Source organism: Anser brachyrhynchus, assembly GCF_964034855.1.
Source record: "Anser brachyrhynchus genome assembly, chromosome: 19".
NCBI classification, from domain to species: Eukaryota; Metazoa; Chordata; class Aves; order Anseriformes; family Anatidae; genus Anser; species Anser brachyrhynchus.
In genome coordinates this window covers 8,518,481-8,541,978 of record NC_137712.1, presented here as the reverse complement: position 1 = coordinate 8,541,978, position 23,498 = coordinate 8,518,481, and the positions used below count along the sequence as shown (strand labels likewise).

Below are 23,498 nucleotides of genomic sequence, written 5' to 3'. Positions count from 1 at the left end.
TCAGAAGTTTAAGAAGGGAGAAAAGAGATGACAAGATCCCTCTGATCATCTCTTTTCAAAGCCCCTGTGCACGAGGAGCACTGTGCTGTACCCGCAGGGTATTTCATGGGTGGCTTTGGCTGTGCGCGTGCCTGCTGGGGCTCAGTTTGTCCCTGGGGCTGGGGCAGGCAGCTGGTATGGATGGATGGATGGAGCCTTGGTCTTGAGGTGACCCATGGGGAACCCCCCCAGTAGTGTGAGCAGGTTTGGGTGCTCTCTGGGCATCTCCTTTTCTCTGCCAGCAGCATCACGGGCCTGACTCTGGACGGACAAAGTGTCAGGCACCCCGGCACAAGGTGGGACGGGCAGTAAAGTGGGTTTGGCTATTTTGAGGCTTTGCTCAAACTGCCTAGAAGGAGAAGGATGAGAAGATCCCCCTTAACAGGGATCCACCCAGCAAGAAAGCCCCCTCAGTTCAGACAGAGCCTGCCTCTCCCTGCTCTGGGCTGCAGCTGTTGAGTGCTCTGGGAACAAGCACCCCCAGCACCACAAGCTGGGATGAGGTGGTAGCATTCCCACCTCGCTCTGCCTTGGACAAAAATCTTTCCCCGTGACTTTTCAGAAGATGCAGAGAAACCTTGCCCGCATCCTGCTGAGCAGCGGTGGCTCCAGGCTGAACCATTCCACGCTTTTGGCAACAGTGAGGCCACCAAACACCCCAGCAACTTTTCCCCCATGAGCAGCAGCACTCTGAGTTTCTTAGGTGCTGAAAGCCTACCACTTGCATCCTAGCTTGTGGTCTTCAACATTTACACCCATTTAACAGTAAAGCTCTCCCCACATGCTACATTTTGTGGATACAGGAGAAGCACGTGCACAAAGGGCTCTCCCCATTGCTGACACATTTCACCTTCAAGCTAGAAGAGCCAAGGCACAAGCCATCCCGAGGCTGGCCCAGGGCATCTGCCCAACTTCAGCACAGACCAACCAGCTCCAGCCCTCCTGCAGCAGCCCATGCAACTTGCCACAACCTGGTCTTACACTAGTGGTCCCACTAACAATGCTGGATTTCCTCCAGTTAACATCAGGCAAAGTGAACCCAACCAGAACATTTCGATTCTTCTTGTCTTCCCAATGAACTAGTTTATAAACACGCGTGTGTGTTGGTTTTTGTTTTAGACAGATGTAATTATCGTGGAACAAAACAAGAGGTCAGCAGGCTGCATCACCACGCAGATGAAGGCTGGGGACCAGATGAGATGGGGTGAATGGTCAGAACAGAATCAGCCCCTTCCACGAATCACCCCAGTAGGAGCTTCAAGACAGCCACAGGGTGTTTGCTCCAGCAAACCCTCTCCCCTCCTCACTCTACAGCCCTCAGCACCATCCCCACGTCCCTTCTAATCAAAGGCTGCGGGGCCCCGATGGCAGCCAGCGAGCAGGTATTGATCTGCCTGCACTGCCTACAGATCATAATCTGCCTTCACGAACCTTAAAGAAGCTCAGCGCACGTTCCCCCTTCTTACAGCTGCTTTGATTGCAATTCAGTCTCTAGTACATTACCCTTATTTATAATGCCAGGGCTTCAGCGTGGCGCCTCAGGCGGTCTAAAATTATTACAGGGCCCTTTTGACTTTCAATTCCCTTCCATTCAATTCCATTTTTATTTGTCAGCAGAGACTCCCATTGACCAGCGGTGGAAGCCAACTGCACGCAGGCAGACGGTGCTGCTGCATGTTAAGCCAATCCTATAGAAATTGCTGGCATGCAGCTCAACACGATGGGTCATCTCAGCTCCAAGAGGAAGAGCCGAGCCCGGGACAGCAGGGCACAGGCTGCAGCTTCCTCGGAGAGCTGCAGGATCCATGCTCAGGGGGGTCAGCTGCTGCCATTCACCCAGCCAACATAGCCTTCATCCAAAAAAGAAAAAAAAAAAAAAAGGAAAGTGACTCTAAACGTCACAGCTGCTCTTGTGTACCCTCTGGAGATGGAAGAGCAGGCTTGCAAGAGAGATGGGTGTGAATGAAGTGTTGGAAATAGCCACAATGCACGGACAGGGTGCAGCAGCCCTCTCCTCTTCCTCATTCCCCACTCCCAGCGGAGGCACAGCAGGCCTGTTTTTAGAGTGCTCTGTTACTGAACACCTCAAAGCTTTGCCACTTCCCTGAAGGCTCCCTGCTCACTCAGGAGACAGAGGGTTCACCTCTGCAAGGGCACCTGCAGGTGCAAGGAAGAGGGGAGAGATGAGAGCCTCCTCTAGCCAATGGAGAGAGCAGCTAGCCCATGCTGCATGAGGAAAACTGCAGCTCCCCCGTGCCTCCTCTTACTCCTGATCCTAAAAGCCAAAGAGACACAGCTGATAAATGGGAACTGCTGATAGCTGGTAAAAGCCTTTTTAGACTATTTCAAAGGAACGAGCACTTTTCTTTTTTTTTTTTTTTATAACTCAGCTATTAGTCCCCGTTAAAGAAACCAGTGCACATCACTTCGATGGGGAAGCTTTTCTGCAGGCAACAAGTACACAGCACCGCAAACCCTGCCCCGTGGCTGTTTTAAGGTTGGGCTATATGAGATGATAGGGATGTCCTGGGCTGGGAATTTCAGCTCTCTGCACAGGCCAGGAGAGCTGCAGCACCAGGGCAGGCTGCTCTGCTCAGCCCCGACCCCCCAGGGCTGCCCTGCCAAGCACCGGGCACAGATCCTGCTCCGTGCTCAGAGTGCAATCGTTCCTGCCCAGAGACCCCCCTGCACAGCAGTGCTGCAGCTCCGCTGCGAGACAGAGAGGATCTGAAGTGTCTCATGACACTGGCGGAGGCTGCTGAGCAATATCTGCTCCGTGAGATAACCACCGCGTTATTCTTCACGGCGGCTGAGGGAGGGCGAGGGAAGGCAGGCACGGCGCTCCTGCCACCAGCTCTGAGCAACAGCTACGGTGCCGAGAGTTTTGTTAAGTGCGTGATGGACATCAGAGGCATGAATTAATACTGAACTCTCACTGATAAAAGCATTCGCATGTCCAGAGAAACAGGAACAGGAACCTTGGTTAAACAGCAACGCCACAAGCTGGGAAATGCCTGTGGCTGCAGCACGCACTCCCCGAGCAGGACACAATATTTTAATCCAGTCCCAAAGCAATCAAGAGAAGCTGCTAAACCAGCCCCAAGCAGCCTGCATCCCTCCTGCTGTCCTTTAACTGACAAAGGAACTGACAAGGAGCCCAAGGAGCCTTTATGGCATTAGGTGAGGTTTGTGCGACACGAGCACTGCGTATGCTGGGGAGCGAGTGAGCTGCTGGAGTAACGGCGCTGTATTCCAGGGGCGAGCATTGCTCAGAGCTTGATTAAAACTAGTCAAGTGCTTTATAACCTCTATGCATTTTTAAATGTCTCTCTTTGGGAAACATAGCTCTTAAAGCGATAAGGCAGTTTGATAGCTCACGGCACCGATCAAGCTGGGAAGTGATTTTTCTAGCACGGTTCCCCCACGGACCTCCTGTCCCAGCCAGCTCCAGCAGCAGCCCCAGTCCCTGCAGGACCTGCCCATGCACTGGGTGAGATGGGGAGAGGAATGGGGACAGAGAGAAGAGGGTTTGCTGCTTCCTACAGGAACACCAGGACAACTCTCCCTGCTGAGATGAAGTCCTTCTTCAAAAAGGAGACGTCAGCGCAAAGCAGAGGGGCACACTCAGTAGGTTGGGAACAAGGGGGCGCGTGGCTGGGCATCTTGAGAAAAAAATGGGTAATGGAGAACGTGGGTTCTTCTGCCTGTGTGTCACCTGGAGTGCCAGGGGGCGCATCGAAAGCTGAGCAGCCTGGAAAGGTCTGGGCTTACCCTTCCCCAGAAAGGCAGAAACACCAGCTGCCAGGAAGGAGTATTGGGTGGAGCCCCTCCACGTCCATCGTGACAGGGCTCCCACACTAACAGGGGCTTCTTCGCTTGCTTTCCAGGCAGACATCTGCTGTTGTTAAAAAGTTTTAGGGTCCCTGCCTCTTCCCTGGGAAAGGCTTTGGAGTACTCTCCAAAAAGCCTCTGGTTACCCAAAGCCTCCCAGGTACCCAGGTACCGTGGCGGCTGCTCACAAAGCTCAAACTCAGCTCTTACAGAAAGGAGTTCCTGCAGCCTCCCAGGGGATTCACTTCTCTCCAAGAGCGCCGTATTACACCTTCGCCCAGGAGAACCTGCTCGTTCATCTACCCCAGCACCCAGAGGGACCTACCTGGCCCAGCACCACCAGGTTCCTGCAGAGCTCAGCGCCACAGGAGAGCAGCCTGCCGCTCCCAGGGGATGCCACCCCAGGGTGCAGGCAGACAGACAGACCCTTCCCAGGAAGGACAGAGCCCCTGGGCAGCCTCAGCCCAGGAGCAAAGCGCTGCAGCTGGAAGCAGAAGGGGCTTGCTGAAACGTAGCTGTGAAAATCATCGCCTCTCCCAGGACTGACTCGTGCTGAAATGAACTGGGCTCGCTGCGGCTGATACAAGATCACAGAGCAGCTGGAGGGCTCGGGAAGTGGCATCAGATGATGAGGAAACATTAACATCTAAATAAATAAATAAATAAAAGGGAATGAATTTATTAAGACTTCTCAGAGCCTGTGGGCAAAATAATTTTCCCCCATTTAGGAGTGGGTAAACGAAAACAGCAGCTAAGCAATTTGTCAGAGATTAAAAGGAACTAAGTGGCAGCGACACTTCCAGCCCGAAGCAGTGATGCTCTCCCGGAGTGACACCATTGCCTGACCCTGGCACGACCACGCTCCCTTCCTCCAGCAGGCACGCTCCCCTCCTCTTGCAGAGAGTGCTTTGCCTGCTAAAATAAGAAAGCAATCTGCCTGGATGCCAGCCCCAGCCAGGCACGGGGAGGTCTCCAGCCATTGCATGCCAGTGCCGCGTCCCTCCAAAGCAGCAGAGGAAGGCCAGCTTGGCTGTCACTACAGCCCTAACCCGTTGCCAGCTTGCAGTCACCCCACCCCAGCCCTGGTGGTCCCCCTCCTCCCCAGCCACGTCGCTTGGCGTTCCCCACCAGCACGAAGGCTTCGTGAGGCTCTCCCTGCGCCCCCATCCCTTGTCCTACAGTAACAACGGGGCTACCTCCCCATCCCAGCTCTTCATCCTTATTTTTCCCCTTCTCCTCTTCCCATCAAGTACAGATCCTTTCCCATCCCCTACTTCACCAGAAAGGCTAATTCAGGCTTCTGTTAACAGTGGGCCTGGTCTCCCCGCACCATTAGATCCGAAAGCAGCATCGTTTCATGTTTGTATCCCCGTTTGTTGTCCTAAAAAGAGTCCTGGGGCCCCAAAAGGGCCACCTGCGATAAGAAAGCAAAGCCACAGAGCGCTTCCAGCCCCGATCTGCATACACAAAGGTCATGGGAGAGGCAGAGGGGGATGAATCCTTGCAACCTCATTAGAGGGAAGGAAACTGTTTCTGCAAATAATAATTGATTTCTAAATTTATCCCCTAATTAAATAGGTTCCCTGGATGAATCTGCGTACAGGCTGCAAGGTGATGATTTAGAGCCTGGCTTCCTCCGGGAATGCACCAACACATGTCTGCAAATTGTCTCTCCCCCAGATTCAGAGGAAGGGCGATCGTCTCCCCCCCAGCAGGCAGGAGCAGACGGGCCCCTCCTGCCACCTGCAGCTTGACACCAGCCCAGCCAAGCTTTCCTCTGCGCGAGGTCTATCGGCTGCTCGCCAGGGAAAAGGGCATTTGTCACCTGTCTCCTTGCTGGTCCCCGCACTCCGGCCCCGCGGGGACTCTCTGATGGACCCGAGCAACGCACACATCACAGCGAGAGCACACAACTCACAGCCTGCCAGGCAGGAGGCTGGCTAGAGGCTTTTCTTTGGCAGGCAGCAGCCATAAAACTACGGCAGAGCTGGAACTGTGCTGCCTAAACTCAGCACATGGCGATGGTGAGAACGAGAAACATTATCTCCAAAACACGCTCTTGCTTCCTACATCAATTCCACGGCTGCTCCTGTCTAGTCGCTTTGACTTTTTCCTGCAGACACCATCAGCTAATAAAACCTCAAGAGACGGATCCTGGGATAAAACCAGGCTACAAGCTCTGCAAAAATTAAACACATTTATCACTCTTGTGCCGAGAGCTCTTTTGGAAACCAGAGCGCCCTGATGCTCCCAGACAAGCATCAAAGGACTTTGGGTGTGAGAACAGCGCGGGGCGGCGCGCGGCGCTGCCACGTTCGAGCCCCAGCTAATTAACCACTGCTGCCCAGGACCCCTCTGCCAGCCCTGGGACGCTGCTGCAGTACGCATGTGTGCGCACACCCTTTGGGGTGAGCAGGTCTCTTCTCTTTCCGCCCCCAGAAGCCTTTCAGGAGCCCAAGGGTGCCGTGCCACCCGCATGGGATCCCCAGCTTGTCCATGCACAGGGTGGGTGCCAGCACCGAGATGGCTCTAAGGCCTCCCCTCGTGGGAAATGCCCACAGCTACTCACCACCTGTAGGAAGCAGCAGCAGCACCTTCCATCTCCTCTTCTTTCCTCCCTTCTTTCCAGTCTCCCACCCCCCATAGCATCCTTTAGGCTCTGGGCACATGCCGCTGCGCTACCTTCAGGGCTCCAGCCCTTCAGTGTTGAGTTTTTGGGACACAGAGGCACAACTCATCCCTGCTGCTGTCCCACACGCTGGGGTTCCTTCTCCTGCCACCTGGAGCATACAAAAACCAAGCACAGCCTGCACATCCTTTACCGTACTGCTTGTCCCACGGTGACTACAGCACACGCGGACCTGCACCCACTCAGACACGTGCTCTTCCTCAAAGATGCCAAAAATGCCATCCTTTTGGCATTTTCTCCCCCCAGTCCCCTAAAAGCGTTCAAAACTGGAGCATCTCCATGGTGTTTTGGATTTTTCAACGCTTCTGGATGAAAACTATCTTGTTAAAGTGAGTTCTCAATCAGAAATCACTGCTGCAGATGGAGCTGGGGCCGTAACCTACTTCTGCACTTAAAAATAAAAAAAGCTATTAGGTGGCTAAATACTTTTGGAGCTGCTTCCCTTCATCTCTGCACTGTGCTACTTGGTCTGCAGCAGAGCATCCTCCTTCATAAATTGCCTCTGAGAGCCTCAGATCTCTTCCAAAACAAAACAGTATTATTCACAGGATAAAATAAGAGAGAGAGAGATGCAAGAAAACTAATTAATGCTTGTACAGAAGAGTTTGCAATATACAGCATTTAAATGAAGCCTGGTTTTCAGATCACAAAGCTAACATCTTCACGTTGTGTCACCAGCTTTCTTTTCCAGAAGTACATTTTTTGCTCACCTTGAGCATTTTTGAAAGCAAACAAAATTCCTGTTGGTACCGACACAAATTCAGATTCTAGCTCTCCACCACTTACCAACTTGAGCACATTAAAACTCTGTTAAAAGCAGAGCAAGATGAGTCCTTGAGGCCCTGTTCCCCAAGGATGCATGCACATAAAGCAAGGAAAATGTGTGGTTATTAGAGTTTAGCTTTATTGTTTTCATAAAACACACTGAAGATTGTGTTTATGATTCTGGAGAAAATAAAACCCTCTCTCCAATTGTTAAAATAATGAACACAGGGTACTCCAGTGACTTCTAAACAATCAAACACTTTGGACTTGCATAGCACCCTCTACTCAGATTTTGGAAGAGTCTTCACAGGGATGGAAATAAGCCTCGTTGGGTGAAGGATAAAGCCACGAGCTTACCCTATAGCCAAAGGCAGCAGAATAGTTTACACAGCCACTGCATGGCACTCAATTCCGTGGATCAGAAAGGGAACCATTTAAAACTCCTTGCCAAATTACTTAAGAGCCAGTTTTGCTGGTTGGCAGTAACACCTGAGCTTCTGAATGATCTAATCCCTTTTGAAATGGAGACTTGAGCATCAGAATCCTTTAAACACACTCAAAAGCAAACAAAAACATGATCTTACTGCACTTTCTCCCTGGCCCCTGCACAGGGTTCCCACGTGGTCTCAGATCAGCTTTGTCACTTCACCACGTCGCTGCTTCCTCACCCACCACAGCTGCTGCTCTCAAAAGCTTTTTGCAGTCTTCAAGCAATAAAGCAGCTTATGGGGTCATTTCTTCCTCCCACTCACCCTCCCCAAGGAGACGGGAGGGCTGTAGCACACATCCTGCCAGCTCCTGCCCTGTCTGGCACCCCCAGCCCCTTCTGGTAGCCCACGGGCACAAGCAGCAGCCCTGGGGACGTCACAGGGCAGAGGCTGTCCTCGGTGCCACTCACCCCCCTGATGCTCACGAAGCCTTCTTCACACCTTCAGAGGGATTTTGCCTGCTCCACGTCCCCATCGCTCCCAAGGGCTCTGCACCTGGCTGTAGGGAGGTTTGTGTGTCAGTAACCTCGTGCCTGTCAGATCAATTGCATTGCCCAGGGAGCCAAACCACCTCCATCACTTCTGCTGCTCAACCTGGAGCAAGGATAACCCAAACGTTTGTTTGTTTTCCCCTTCCTTTAAATATTACAAAGACTGTGCAAGGTTATAAATTATTGAATGGAGCTGTCTCTTCCATTTCGCAGTGCGGTGATGGAAGGAAAGACAGCCCGTGTGTCCATAGGGTGGCTGCCAACGCACCTGCACAACCTGGTGGTGGCAGGGCAGGGAGCCAAAGGGCACCAGGCAGGGTCCTTCCCTGTCTGCCCGGTGCCTCTGCCCATCCATCAGTGCCCACCACCTGCCTGGCACCACCAACGCAGCAGGGAACACATCATCTCGAAACACATCTTCCATGCCAGGTGATGCCTGCGTGTCCCCGCACCCCCACTTGAAATCCTGGCCTGACCCAGGACGTCTCGGCCACGTCGACGGTTAACCTGACCTGGCAGAAGAGGCCTTCTGTGAAGCTCCAGCACAAAGGGACAGACTGGGAGAAGGAATGGAGAAAAAAGAAAAAAAAAACACTGGAGATATTGAGAAGGTGTTGGCACAGTCTAGCATTCAGACAGTTTTGCACACACTTTCTGGGAGGTATTATTGCCTGCTCTAAAGCATCCCTTAAAGTATGAGCCTTTGGGGCTTGTAATAAAAACCAAGATGTTTTTCCCGGAGCCAGGTTAGATAGAAGACATCTAAAAATTAAAGCAGCAGCCTAAAAAAAGATTCCAATACCGTCCTACCCATTACGTATATTTATTTGCAGGGTCCTTGGGGACAGAGGTCAGCTCGGGAGCACAGAACCTGAGCTGCATTTGTTCCCAGAGCTGGCACAGAGTGCACAAGCACTGCCTGCTCCTCGGACCCACCTTGCTGATTAACGGCTTCATTCCAAGAAGCGCATAACAAGACCGAACTGAGACTCAGCTGGTTTCAAAGAACCAACAAATTCAAAACACACAGCCAGCTCTTCGAGCTAAGGCAGCACTGAGCATCCAGACTAACACCACAGTCACTGCATCGCATCTCAGCAACACATCCTAAAATCGATGAAAGTGGAATAAAGCCAGAGCCCCGCTTTTTCCTCTCCTGCAAACTTCTTTTGGACATAACCAAAACGAACACGCTGCCCTGAAGAGATCTGAGTTTTATGAACCAAAGCCCTTCCACTCGTAAAACGCTGAAAACCAAGCTTTTCCTGCGAGAGATTTGTCACCGTTGGCTGCCCTTGATCATCACATCACAGACGATATTGCTACCTGTACTCAGTGTTAAGATACTCATTCGAACATCAGAAATGAAAAACGGCGTCCTCCCAGAGAAGCACGCAGGAGCCCCGCAGGATCTCGCCCTGCCCTTTGCCTCTGCCGCGCGCGCCCTCACCCGCCTGCGATGCCCAGCGCCACCGGGCTCAGCCATCCCGCCCGCTCTTCTGTGCCCTGCTTGCTAATGGAGAGAAAGCTCTGGATCCATTTGAAATGAATTATACTCCAGTAATTGCAGCTGCTATAGGGCAGTATCAGGTCAAACTGCCCTTTTTGTGCTGCGTCTCAAACACCAGACGATGAACGGGCTCGTTTCCAGCAGAGGCGAGCACCCACAGCTCCAGTTGAAGCCCGGGGGAGCTGCAGGCGTTCACCACCTGACACCACGCCACCGGTGGGTGCCGAGCTGCGTGCCAAGCTCTTCCCTTAACACAACATCCAAGCTCACTCTGTGTAACCACAACCTTGCCTCATGCTGCCCACCCCTGGTCTCCATCCTGCAAGTCCTCGGCACGCGGCCTCCCGGTGCCGTCCCCGAGGCTGCCCTCTCCAGCCCGCATCTGACTGCTGAAGAAATCTCTCTCTCCCCCCAGAAGGGCTTTCTCAGCCCAAAACAGGGATTTTCCCCCTCCCCTCCCATTCTAAGTCTATGTTAATAATTAAGATAGGGTGGGATTCAAGAGACTAATTACCACTGTAAAGTTACTCTCCTGAAGGCTGATAAGGGAAGTAATTAGGATGGACAAGCATGGATTACAAAGCTCTAAATCTCTCTCTCTTGTCAAGATAACGCTGCTGCCCAGCCTCACAAACGATAAATGAATCCATAGGCAAACAGGCAGCAGGCAGGGGGACTGACAGCAGGCTGGGCTCTGCCACGTAACCCCAACACACCTTCACGCTCCGTGCTCCTTCCAGCCAACACACCGACACCTTTCCCCCTCCGGATGCTGTGCCTCTGGCTGTTTTGCCTTCATCTGGTCTCTTCTCACCTCCCCAGATATAAGCTAAGAAGAAGTGCACGCTCAAACACTAGATAGATGCTGTCACAAGAGCCACGTCCCCCCGAGATGAGGGTAAGGGTGCCGCCCACGGTGCCACAGCAGCGTGTGACTGCCTGGGGAACGTGGCTGCTCGAAGGGAAACCCAGGGCCTGGGGGATCCCAAGAGGACCAACCCCATGCACGTCTCCAGCCACCTTCTCTCCCATGTCTGACAGCCCCAGCGGGTTCATCCACACCAAAGAGGTTGGTCCAGGTACCTGGATTCACCCACGACACCCACAGGAATCACCCTCTGGGACCTTGCACGGGCCATTTGGAGCCTCACAGCGATCAGAATTAAGACCCCTACGCACCACGTCCCTTGGCTGCGCAGGCTGCAGACCCCTGCAATTCCCTGCATTTATGCAGTACGCAGCAAAACCGAGGGTCACGCTGCCAGAACCACCGAAATAAATCTTCATCTAGACGGCAAGGCACACGAGCGCCAGCTAACTCGCCCCAGCTCCACAGCGCCAAGCGCTCAGAGCGCGCTCTCCTCCCCCGCTGCGACGCCAGCTCTGGGGCCGTGCACACAGCAAATGCGCTCCTCACACACACAGATTATTTTCCTACAACAATTTCAGGCACCCTGCACTAGAACATTTATAACTAATACATATCCCAATGTTCCCGTTCACCTGAGACACCCAAAACTTTCCTGGCTCATTTGTCAGATTTTTTATTATTATTATTTTTTAAAACACCTTCTTCCCCTCAGGCCAGTCAAATCAGCCCAGTTAGTTTTAATTTTCATGGACATGGAAAGTCATCTCAAGGTCACTTTTTGGTTCTTCTCCAGTTTCACATCTTGTGGATTTTGCAGGATTTGCAGCTGAGGCTTCTGATTACCCGCTACGTAATGGAACGAAAAGGAACCGGCCGAGGAAAGACAGTGATGAAGCACCCCATTGACACCCAGGTAATTAAGGAGAAACAAACATGTTTGTCGGCGGAAACAAGGGGAAAAATCATGCAAACCACTTTATTCTAACAAGGAAGAGAGCAGGGAGGAAAGAAAAAGCGGCAGCTGATGGGTTTCCACCAGAAGGGCACGCTTTGCTCAAGCCGGTCTTCCAGGGGTGTCTGCATCGTAGCGGGAAGGTTGGCAGGTGCCACAGGGGGACTTTTGTCACTTCTTATCAAAAAGACAACCAAAAAAAAATCCCCACCAAACTGCAAAACACAACCTTTGGGATGCCCACGATAGGCAGATTGACAGAGCCCCATTGGGAAGGGAAAAGCAAACGTAGGAGAAACCCACGTATGTCCTAAGGGCTCAGAACAAAAGCAAGATACTGAAGGCTGGAGATCTGTCTCCTCCTGGCCAGCTTAACATCCAGGAGAGGAATCCCTTGGGAAACTGGTGACAACCCAGTGACAGCCGGGTGCTCACTCGCTCAGAACCATGCTGGGACGATACTGGGGTCAGGCACGGGCACGCCGTAGTGAGTTTTACCCTAAAATTCATCACTTTGCTCCCAAAGCGAGCACGATGCTGGTGCGTCAGTCTGCGCTCCAAATGTGTTTATTAAATGTTTTTAATATCGCGGTGGCAGACAGAGTAATACAATCAAGCCTGAGTCACACATCTTCCCGTGTCCACGGGGACTGCGGGTACAAGCCTGTTTTTGTTTCTTTCCCAGGGAACGATCGAGATACAGGACTCGCAGCTCAGATCACAGCCGCTCTCCAGGGGCAGGCGATGGTAATTAGTTTGTGTGCGTTAGAGGCATTTTTTGGTTTCCATGTCGTCCTCCGAGAGCCTGGCAGGAATACTCAAACTGCCCGGCAGAGAAACCCAGCCCTGATGTGGGTGGCGAGCAGCTGACAAACCTGGCTCCAAGCTCGCAAAAACCAGCCCTGTACCACCACGTATTTGCTATCTAAAAAGCACCATAGTCCGGGCTGTTTTTTTTTTGTTTGTTTGTTTGTTTTTCTTCCCTGTGGGCCAACATCGCACAGAAAGGAGCAGCAGAAATACCTCTCTGGTCCCGTGTATTAAATCACAGTCACCAACTCACTGTGCGCAATCAGAGGCCAGCCCACCCCGCTGCAGGTGCAGGAGACGACTCCCCCGCACCTAAGCACCCGTTTTGCTCAAGAAGCAGCACTAGAAACGCCTGCCATTGCCTTGGCCAGCCTAAGTGTGAGCTGCAGAAACCCATCCGCACCATTACGGGGCCAGCAAAGCCCCAACGCTCCCGGGGCTCTCCTAGCACGGAGCTCTCCTTACCGACACTGCTCCTCTCGCCCTCCACAGCACAGACTTCTTGTGGTCTCCTCGCTGTCGGTCTGGGGGTGCTTCTCCACCAGGAGCTGCTCCCTCCAGGTGGAGCTGACCCAGTTCGAGGTACCACCACCGCCTCTCCCCAGGGAACATGGGGCAAGGGCAAGCCCGCAGACCCCAGCAGCTTCATTGCTTGGAGGAGGAGGAGGAGGAGGAGGAACAGCAGGAAGGGCAGCACAGGACACAGCATCCTTAACTTCTACTTTAGCTCTGCACCAAACTAGGCTCAAGACTTCCTCGGAGCAGTTTGGACACAACACCCAGTGCCACCGAGCCTCCACCAGGCAGCAAATTCTTTCCCTTGGTCCTGCAGGAAACCTTGAAAGCCACGAGATGCTCCCAGCTGCACCCTCTACCTGCACGCCTCCAGCTGCACCGGCCAGTTCCTCGCGAGATGCTAATCCCGCAACAGGACAGCTGAAGTCAGGGCTATTTTCCTGCTGACTGTGAAATCGGTAAGGAAAAAAAGAAGAATGTGTTGCCACATACATCTGTCCAAATATAGCGCTACCAAAGGCAGATTGGACATCAGGGCACAGCCGTGAGATTAAGTCATTTTTCTGTTTGCTGAAAGCATTGAGAAAAAAAAAATACGCTTAAAATGTTTTGCTGTCAACTCAATGTTTCATCTGACAATTAGTTCTGAAGCGGGGAACGCCTAAAACAAAGTAAAAAAGCTAGTTTTAAGAAAAGTATCATTAAATCACTGTTAAGCAAAAAGTATTTTTAAAAAAGATGTTTGAATGAGAAAAATCTCTCCACTGAAAGAAGGGTGCAAAGGAAGCTTGCTTTGGCCTTGGGAAATAGGTGAATATAGAGAGTAGCCAGGTGAATATAGGGACTTTCACTGCTCAGAAGAAGACAGCAGGGCAGGCACGAGGTGTCCTCGGAGAGCCCATTTGGAGTAAGCCCTGTGCTCGCAGCCAGCAGCGAGGACACCCGGGCTCACCCCATATCGCTATGAACGGTCCCCAGGGCACCACCAGCACAAGCAACAGCAGGCAGCTCGCTGGGGGCTGCTCCATCACCCCCCAGCAGACCAAAACCCACCCCAAGCCAGCAGGCTGACCGAACCACGCTGCCCTGTCCCTTTCCCGGTGCACAGCTCCGTGTCTCGCCGGTGCTGCCCTGCCTCCATACAGCAGCATTTGTTGGGCAGCGTTGGTGCGCCGAGGTGCGGGCAGAGCCAGCTGCTAATGGCGAGAACCGGCTGCGTGCAGCAGCCCCGGAATGACTCCGGGGCGAATTCTGCCTGTTAAGCACTTTATTTTCCGAGTCGACACGCTCAAGGACTTCGCGGTTTAACATTCAGACCAACCTCCCGTCACCGGGCAGGGCAGCGCGGCCGGGGCGCGTGCAGGGAGGCAGGTGGGATGCAGCGGGCTCCCCGCCGCGAAGCACGAGCTCAGCTGCAGTGATTAGCAATCAAAATTAACACACACAACAGCGCGTACTAAACCCAGGGGAGAGGGAAGGAGAGCGACGCGGGAGGCAGCCGGTGGGTAATGTTAAGAGGAAAAAATAAAAGGGGACGTTTTCGTCCAAATCCGCTTTCTGCCTCTGGTTCCGTGGGGCTGAGTGCTGCCACCCTTGCAGCCTCCCCTCAGTGCTGCTGGCCGGGGGACAGGATCTGTCCTAATTAAACAGGCTCAGGCAAAAGGACCCCGGGCTGAGAGAGGTGCCCTGGAGCCGCAGCATCCCTCGCACCACGCAGGTCACAGCAAGGGCTGCAGGAACAAGGCACCGCGATGCGGAGCTGGGGGGGCTGCTCGTGTGCGCCGAGCTGTGCCGCTGAGCCAGGGGTGGGGATGGGGAGCAGCAGGGAGATAAGTGCTCGCTTCTGCACGCGGTACAGGAAGGGATTAGATACTTACAAATATTTTATCCTAGCTAAAGTAATTGCACCACTTGTTCTTATGAGTCAGAGCTATTTATTTTCATGCTTCAGGGCATCGGTTGATCACACCAGCTGAGGTCAGGCAGAAATTCCCCATAGCTCCTGCGAGTGTTTTGCATATTGCAGGGAAGCGCGTTCTCACCAGTGCCTGCAGCCCAGGGCGCCTCTTGTCCTGCCTCCTTCAGCGCCCACCGGTTGCGGGGCCCAGCAGGAACAACATCTCCATCCAGTGGCCACTCGACCCCCCCAGCACAGCACAGAAAACCTCTTTGTGCCCTCCCCAGTTTCACTTCTGCCCACGGAGAGCACACATCCCACACTGTGTCCTGCCCGGAAGGTGCTGAGGCTTTAGGAACCTTTTGGGCACAGCACATCCAGACGAGAAGAGAGACTCTCAGTCCTCCAGGAGGTGAAAACAAACCCAACTCCTTTTGACCCGGAGCACAAGGGAAAACCAGGGGCACCGAAGCTCATTTCGGCAGCCGGTGACTCCGTGGCCTCTGCTGGGAGCAGACACGGATAACTGCTCATTTCCCACCACTTAGTGATTCACAGCTCTAATTGTGTCACCACAGACAACTCTCCCAAAAAACAACATTTGGCCATTAACAGAGGCGAGGAAAAAAAACACAAACAGGCAGCACATGCACGGAAGGGGCAGAGGAATGCGAGAAGGCAGCCAGAAGCACTGGACCGGGGAGAGCAATCCACCTGCCCTGCTCCCTCCCAGCACTAACCAGCCAGCCCGCGGGTAGCTCCAGTAACTCAGGAGCATTTAATAAAGGTCTCGGGAAGAACTAGCCATTGATCTCTGGGCAGCGAGCATGAAATGAACAGGCAGAGGCCAGCACTCACCAAATAAAAGGTTCCCCTCGCACAAACAGCAGCTCTGCTGCTCGTGGAGCAAAACGCATGCACGAAGCAGCTCTGCTCCAGGAATGACAGGGACAAGGGCAGGGATGCTGCCACGATTTGGGGTGGGTGCAGCAGCCCCGGCACAGAGGGATGACAAGGTGCTTCACCCTGCCCCACAAATCCCATGCTTCTGGCTTGAAATGCCTCCTCGAGCTCCGCAACCCAGCTCCCCTCCACCCTTCCTTTCATCAGCACTAAACCAAACTTTTTTTTGTTGTTTTTTTCTTTTCTTTTGTTTCCCCCCAGCTGGCCTCCCAAACCACCTGGCTTTGCCCCCTCACCCCTGCTCAGATGCTCACCAAAAGGCAGGGCTCCTGCAATTCTTGGTCTGTGCTTCGCCGATCCCTGATAGTAATTACAGTGCCGCAGCAGCAGCTCCGTAACTTTAATTATAAGACAATTTCTGTTACCATCCCCGGTTTTGACTCGCTACCCCAGACCCCCCTCCCCTTGCCCACAACCTCTCGGTCACATTTCGGCAGTGAAGTCGTGCAGGTAAGGAGGGGTTTCAACAATTAGGTGTAATGATAATACGGACACAGCTTTCATGCAGACAGATGTCTGAGCACTTCTTCAAGGGCAGGAGCACAAAACCGCTTGCTCTCTCAAGCTTTGACGTTACTTATATCATCAGAAACAGCATCAGGATCATTTTTTGTGGCTTAATTTTGTTTACTTTTCAGACAAATAATGTTATTCCCATCCTCTCCAGAGCTCTGCCATACCCTCCTGCTACAAGAAGGCAAAAACCCTTCATCCCCAAGTCTCAAAATCCCAGCTTTCGCACCCAGATCTGCAGCTCAACTCTCCCGACTTCACCCGGCAAGTCACTTCACCTCTCATCCCCCCACCTGTCACCGGGGATAATATTTTTTCCTGACACGCTTTGTTATCCAGAGATAGAAGATTCTGTAAATGCTGAATTATTATCATCAAATTATAATACTCAGAACATTGTCTCCCTTTGGGATTCACGCTGCAAGGGGAGAGAGCGCAGCGCAGGCACTCAGAGCTGCGATGTGCCGTGCTCAGTTCCCTTAGAGATAGCGGGGATGGATGCTGCTCCCCTGCTTTCTCTCTTCCTCAGCTGTCCTGGAAGAGTCTCTCTCTGACAGGTCTTCTGCCGGAGAGGATTGAACTATATTTGAAAGGTAATTTTGGAGCAAATGGGAACAGAAGTGTCAGAGTTGTCACGAAGAGATTTTTGGAATTTCCTTGCCATTTCAGGGAGCGAGGGAAAATCAGGACATTTGGCATTTCGCTGCTTTCAAAATGGGACGGATCCGGCATGGGACGGATCCTACACCGCTGCCTCCCGCAGGCTGTGGGGCTGGAGGACCCTGCAAAAGCCCTCAAAATGGAGCCAGCCCCCAGAAAGCCCCACACACTTGGGTTCTCTCCTATTTTCACCTTCAGAGATTAAAATAGAGCCTTTCAGCACATAGGATAGCTGGGTACCCTGCCGAGGCTCCCACAGGAGAAGCTGTCGCGCAGCCTCTTCCCAGCCCCACCAGTGGCAGCAGCACCGGCTGGGCGCACGCATCCCCAGACACACCGGTCCCATCGCATCCTTGGGACGTCTCAAAGTCAGAGCACACAAGCACAGAGCCAGCAACCCCCAGGTCTGGTGCGTGCCATGCAAGGCTTTGTGCCCCCTGCACCTCCACCAGACTGCACGTGGGACAGCCCAACGGGGGCAGAACCTTCTGGGACAGCCCACGGAAGGACCGGCACCCACCACCCCATCCCAATCCCACACAACAGGGGTCTTGGCACTGAGCACGGGGCAGGCTTGCTCCTAGAGGTGTCACCACGTCACCAGCTGGCTGGTGGTTTGGCAAAGCAGCATGACCTGCTACACGACGTTGGCTCGCCTCAGCATCTCCAAGCCCCTCCAATGTCACCTCTCCAGAAGTGGAAAGACAGCCAAATCTTCAGATACGGGTAAAGGCTAACAAATCACTAAGCACTGAGAAAAGTCGGGAGAATCAGACTCCCTGGGCAGCACAACCAGCGAGAGAAGGAAGGCGGCAGCCTGCACCTCGCTCGGCTGAGCCCTGGTATCGCCGCTAACACAGCTCATCCCGCGCCTGCCTGCGTCCGTAACTCAGGCCACCAGCCCCAAAAATCTTTCAATCATTTGGTTCATGCCAGGGCTCTCTGGAAGCCCACGCACCCCTCGGCACCATCCTGCCCCTCACCAGCTCAGCCTGGCTCCATCCCTTGTGCTGCTGCTGTCATATCCACTGCTGCTCCCTGGGGATTGTGGCGGCAGGTGATGCAAGACCTTGCATTTAATTGCAGGGGAAAGAAGGAAAAAAATATGCTCAGAGTGATGAAGAACCCCTATCATAAGCCACGTTATTTGTGTCTCTTTTCTGGAGACTTTCAGAGTTTGCTTGGGGTTCGGTTTGTGTTTTGCAATCCAGGTCTGCAGCGTGCACAGAAATAAGTCAGCCACGCGCCCGCGGGCGAGCCATCGATCCACCCATGCACGCCCTGCCAGGACAGCACGGGAGGTGCCCGGCACTGCCACCAGCTGGCCTCGCACACCCAGACAAACACCTCACCTCCTCATCGGCTGCTTGGCGCCCTCCTGCCTACCCTCAACGCGGGGAGCAGGCAGGTACAAACCTCCCCCACAACACAGACCCTTTATTTATCGTGCCAGGATCACTGCTGGACACCTCAGGGAGAGGGGAGGAAATTTAAAAATGAAAATCCCACACCCTTCCAAGCTCTGGGGTTAAACCTGCCCTTCCTGCCATTGCGCTTGCTGGTTTGCTTGCATCAGAAGATGCAGTCAGGGCTTTCCCATGCTCTTTGTGCTCCTCCGCAGACCCCGGGTGCCGATGCCGAGGGCAGCAGCGAGGTTGGCGGGCGCCGTGGGGAGGGAAGCAGCACAAGGGCAACAGTCACAGGAGCTCCTCCGGAGGACGAGCCGTGATTAAATATTTATAGATTTTAATGCATTGATTTGTTAAGTCGGGAAACAGCCCTTTAGGAGTTTGAAGTTGCCTTTCAAGGCAGCTCTTAATCAGCAACGCAGGTGCAGCAAAGAGGAGCTCAGCACGAGGCAGAAGCCACAAGGAAGGAAGGGCTCGGGAGCAGCGGGAGCAGGGCTTTCCCCTCCGCGGCTGGGAGGGGAGCCGGGCAGCTCAGAGAGCCCTGGAAGAGATTTATTTCTCTTTCTAATTAAGTTTCTCCTGACAGGGATTTATATTTGGGCAGCGCTTTTGCAGGAGAAAATTAAGTGATGCTGCTGAAGGAGAAACAAACTCCGGGGGCTGATGCCAGCCACGAAGCGAAGACTCCGCGCCCCTTCCGAAATCAGCACGAACCAAGGGAGGGAGGCTGCTGCCTGCGCCTCTCGCTGCATCCCCAGCCCTAGCCCGGCCCCTGGCCATACTTCGGGGGAAAAAATAAAAACAAAATAAAAGAAAAAGAAAAAGAAAAAAAGTGCCCAAACCAACTCTGCTTCAAAAGCACAAATAACCAAAAGCAGGGGGTGCCCAACCAGAGCTGGCACAGGCAAGGTCAGTGCTGCTGGAAGCGCTGCCAGGGGGGCACGGGGGGCTCCTGCTAGAGGAGGGCACGGTCACAGCTCTGGGCCCCCATCTGCTCCTCGTGGGCATTGAAGCTTCCCCCGCCCAGGCTGGGACGGAGCTCCAGGACCTTGGCATTTGTCCTCTGGAAACGCCTCCCCCACTCCATCGGAGAGTGGCTCATTTATTACGGTGCAGAACCAGACGCACGATGCCCGCCCAGCAAAGCTTCCTGGAATCCAGCCATGGAAAACAGTATTTCCAAGTAAAATGACAGTTTTAATTTTAATTCAGCCAACCAGAGGGTACAAATTAAGCATTACCCCTTTCCTCCCTCCTTTCTTCAGTGAAATTATGTTTTCTGAGAGGAAAACCGTGAGGAAAGCTTTGGACGCTCCTCTCTGGCTGGGAAGCACCAAGCAGTCCCAGGGCTGTCCATACAACATCCCATAGTCCATTGAATCCATTAGCTTACTTATCAATATGAGATTAATTATTCCAGTTCAGCGGGATGTTTAGTTATTTCCTTTACGCTCCAGCTACCACGCTCGGAAGAGCCGCGATGCTCTCGCCTTGCTTCGCTGAATTCGCTGGTCCTGGTGGTCACTTCCAGCTTTTAAGACACTACCAAATGCCTCCTCCGGGCTCACAAACAAAAAGGCAAATACAACGCCTTTCAGGAGAAGCTGCTGATGTCTCTATTAAAAACCGTGTGTTTTCCAGCGAGAGGATCAGGGAGCAGAGCCCTGTCCCTGCAGCCACCTCCCACCCCTCTCCAACGCACCCCAGGGCACTCCAAGAGCCAAAGCTCCCATCGGGGCTGCGCTCGCCTCCTTAGACGTGTAAGTGAAGCACCTGGAGTTTGGGTTCTTGCTGCCAAATTTCAACAGGAAAGGGTGGATGGTGGAAAAAAACAGGAGGGAACGTGCGAACGTGGGGAATACAAACTCGCACACGTTTTGTTCCCGAATCCTCCAAACGTGACTCACTTTGTTCTATTGTGACAAACTGAAACGCCTCTGAGGAGTTCATTTCACGTCTCATCCATTCTCTGAATAATGGGAAAATCCCTCTTTGTTTCTCTAAGATATCAGCACACACTATGCACCACGTATACCCAATTCCATTAGACATAATGGAACGAGATTGTCCCAGAAGTTGTTTTCAATTGCTTGAGTGCATCCTTCATTTAGGGAAACAAGAATATATGAGCTGCTCTGCCCGGGCTGACGTGCGGACGCAATCTTTAAGCTCAAGTCAGGGCCATTTGCTTCCCGGCAGGGCTCTGGGATGGGACGAGGGTTGGTCCTCCCTATTCCCAGCGCCAGAGCTGCCTTCAGCAGGATGCCCAGACATCCTCCTTGGGGAAAACCCCAGCGAGAGGAACTCCAGCCAGCACCCAGCCATGCGTGAAGCTGGAGGGCGAGCCGTGCCACAGCCCAGGGACCCTCCTGCTGAGTTTCAAGCTCGGGTGCTCCTAGCAGGCACTGAAGCCTTGAGATGTTACACTAGGTGCAGTGCAACACCGAGGATGCTGCAAGACACACCAGGGATGCCCCTGATTCCTCAGGCTCCCCCACGTGCCATTACACAGTCCATAATCGCCGACAGCTGCACAGGCAGGGGGCTGGAGGAGAGCAGCACCGAGACCTCAGCGCATAACAAAAAGCCTGCCTATCTGCCAAGGAAAAGTGATCCCCAAGGAAAGCACGTTCTAGCTGGCTGCCTACAATTTGCTTTGACTTCTTGGGACAAAGGAAAGTTTGAAAGCCTGGGAGACGAAGCGGGGCTGCCTTAGAGACACCGCGATAAGACCGCGGTTGACTCCACAGCTGGGGCTCGGTGGGATCACAGCAGACAGTTCAGGTTTTGTTTTTTAATTGGCTGACACCTTGAGATAGCTCTCTTCCCAGCATGAGAGCAAACTGCACCTTAAGCCTCCAGGATGCTCTTCAGCAGCGCATTTGCTTGAAGCCTTCGCGGCACAGGCGCTTAAAGCAAAGCGCACGTCGGAGCCGCGCTGCTGAATGGGACGGATGCTCGCAGAACAAACACACCCGTGTACCTGCTGCGTGCAGCTACCCCCAACCACACTCCACAGCACGGACTTCGAGCATCTCAAGTTTAACCAGTTTTAGATTTTCCCCTTGGAAAAATAGGCGCATGATCGGAGCGCAACCAGAACGACAAAAAAACACACCTCAAAGCACAGAGCCGCTTCCGAGCTGTTCTTCTCCGCTGCACGTTTATTTTCTTTTCAGATTTGCCTCCCCAGCCCCCTAGGGAAGGGGCAGACCAACGCCTGCAGGAGCCAAGTGGAAGCCCAGCAGCGTGGCACAGGGGCTGCGGGGAAAGGAGCAGGGCTGAGCTGGGAGGCAAAGGGTCCCAGGGCAGCCCCCGCGTCCCCTCCTCGTGCCTCTCCCCCTGCTGGAGCTGCCTCCTGCCCAGCCTCTCACCTTGGCCATGGGACGGGGCTCAGCATCTCCTCCCCGCCTGCCCAAAAGCTTATTCCAGCCCTGTCCTCGCCTGCAGATGGATGAGCTCAGGGCCACAGTGAATCATACTTTTTCCCTTGAGCTGGCACCCAGCCCTCCTTCTATAGCTTCTCCTGGCTTGGCTTCAACAGCAATAGGTTTTATTATTATGCCTTGCTGCCCTAATTCTCTCCGCACTCAATTTTCCACTGACATGGTGACCCTCTGCCACGCTGGCTCGCTCCGGGCAGGCAGCGCTGGGTCCCGCGCCCCCTCCAGCACCTGAACTGGAGCAGAGGGGCAGGAGAAGCATCCTCCTGGGGGGGAGGAAGGCTGGGGAGCACCTGAAAGGAGAGAGATACGTGGAAGCTAGTGAAAGCGAGGATACAGAGCAAATGAGCAGTCAGAGGAAGAGAAAGAGGAGAGCCAAAAGCAGCAGAATTTAGACAGGTGGGGTAGGAAAAGCTACGCCAACACACGGCTATAAAATAGATGCGTGGTACCAGCACGAGGCACCGGTCAGGCTATCATTTTTTCACCCCGGTTGAAACTCACAGCTCCAGATGTCACCAGCCCAGCCCCACCTGGCTCCAGCCCCCCCCGATGCCTCGGTGACCTTCCTGTAGCTCCCCTGGGGCACCCGGCAGAGCGGAGACAAGAAAACCTGCCTCAAACCTGCGGTACGGCTTGGGCCACACCGTCCTGCCTGGGCTGCAAGGCAGCTGGAGGGGAGCCTGACAGCTTGCTCCTTCAGGCTCCAACCAGGCACGTCCCAGCCCTGCGTTTGGGGAGGGACCCGGCCCCGCAGCACCTCGCCACGGTGCTGGCAGCTGCCGGGAGCCAGCTCAGCCCCTGGCTGCTCCTGCTCCATCCCACCCTGCTCCATCCCGAACCCGGCTCGCAGGAGGCACACGAATGCTGTAGGGAGCAGCCCCACGGGGGGCGAGAGCAAGGGGACGGTGCCAGCACGGCCGGGGGCTCCGGGAGGAGGAAGAGGAGGATGAGGAGGAGGTGCTGGTTGCAGCTGCCTGCCGAACACAATGCGGAGAGGGAGAATGGCCTATGATTACAATTTGGAGGGCTTCTATGCACTGAAAGGGAACTGATTCAATTGTGCCACAACTCCTGAGAAGCTGTCAGCAATCAAGGCATTCTCCCTGCTACAATCATCGGAGGCAGGGTGCGCACAGAGCAGAAAGAGCGTGGTTTAGGTGATGGCAAGGTAGGGCTGCGAGGCTCATTCTGCAGCTGTAATTTCCTTCCCAGAGCAGATCCATCACAGGAGGCAAGCAGGGAGGCAGGAGGCAGACAGGGGACACGGAGGAGCCCCCGGGTTGCAAAACACTGCCCTGGTGAATGCAGGTAGCACTGAGACCCACCACGCCACTTGCAACCTTGCTGCAAACCTCAGGCCAAAAACATGTTAAAAAAATAATAAAGCAGACAAGGTAGAAACAGCCCCCCAGCTCCCACCCTTCCCTGACACCCGCTATTCCCAGGAGGGGATGAACCTCCGCTGGAGCGTACCCAGAGAGGATGGGGCTGAAGCTGCAGAGCTGACGGGCACCGAACAAAACCGGAGCCTGGCAGAGCCGACCCCAGCAGCACCAGCAGGCTGGGAGCAGCTCAGTGCTGCAACCTTACAAAACTCACTTCACGCATCTGGAAAGCAACCCCAAGATTTCAGCTTTTGTGCCTGCAA

At 53.8% G+C, this 23,498-nt stretch overlaps 1 protein-coding gene across 6 annotated transcripts in view; it reads right to left on the bottom strand.

Annotated features, from left to right (window-relative positions):
* Nucleotides 1-23,498, bottom strand: part of ASTN2 (astrotactin 2) — a 341,061-nt gene that overhangs the window by 285,561 nt on the left and 32,002 nt on the right. Inside the window, exon 1 of one of the 6 annotated variants that reach the window (XM_080561616.1) lies at nucleotides 8,223-8,431. The exons of the other annotated variants lie outside the window; for them this stretch is intronic. The gene's annotated coding sequence lies outside the window, so the exon portion shown is untranslated. Of the gene's footprint in view, nucleotides 1-8,222; nucleotides 8,432-23,498 lie in introns of those variants that run through there. 6 annotated transcript variants of the gene reach the window in all.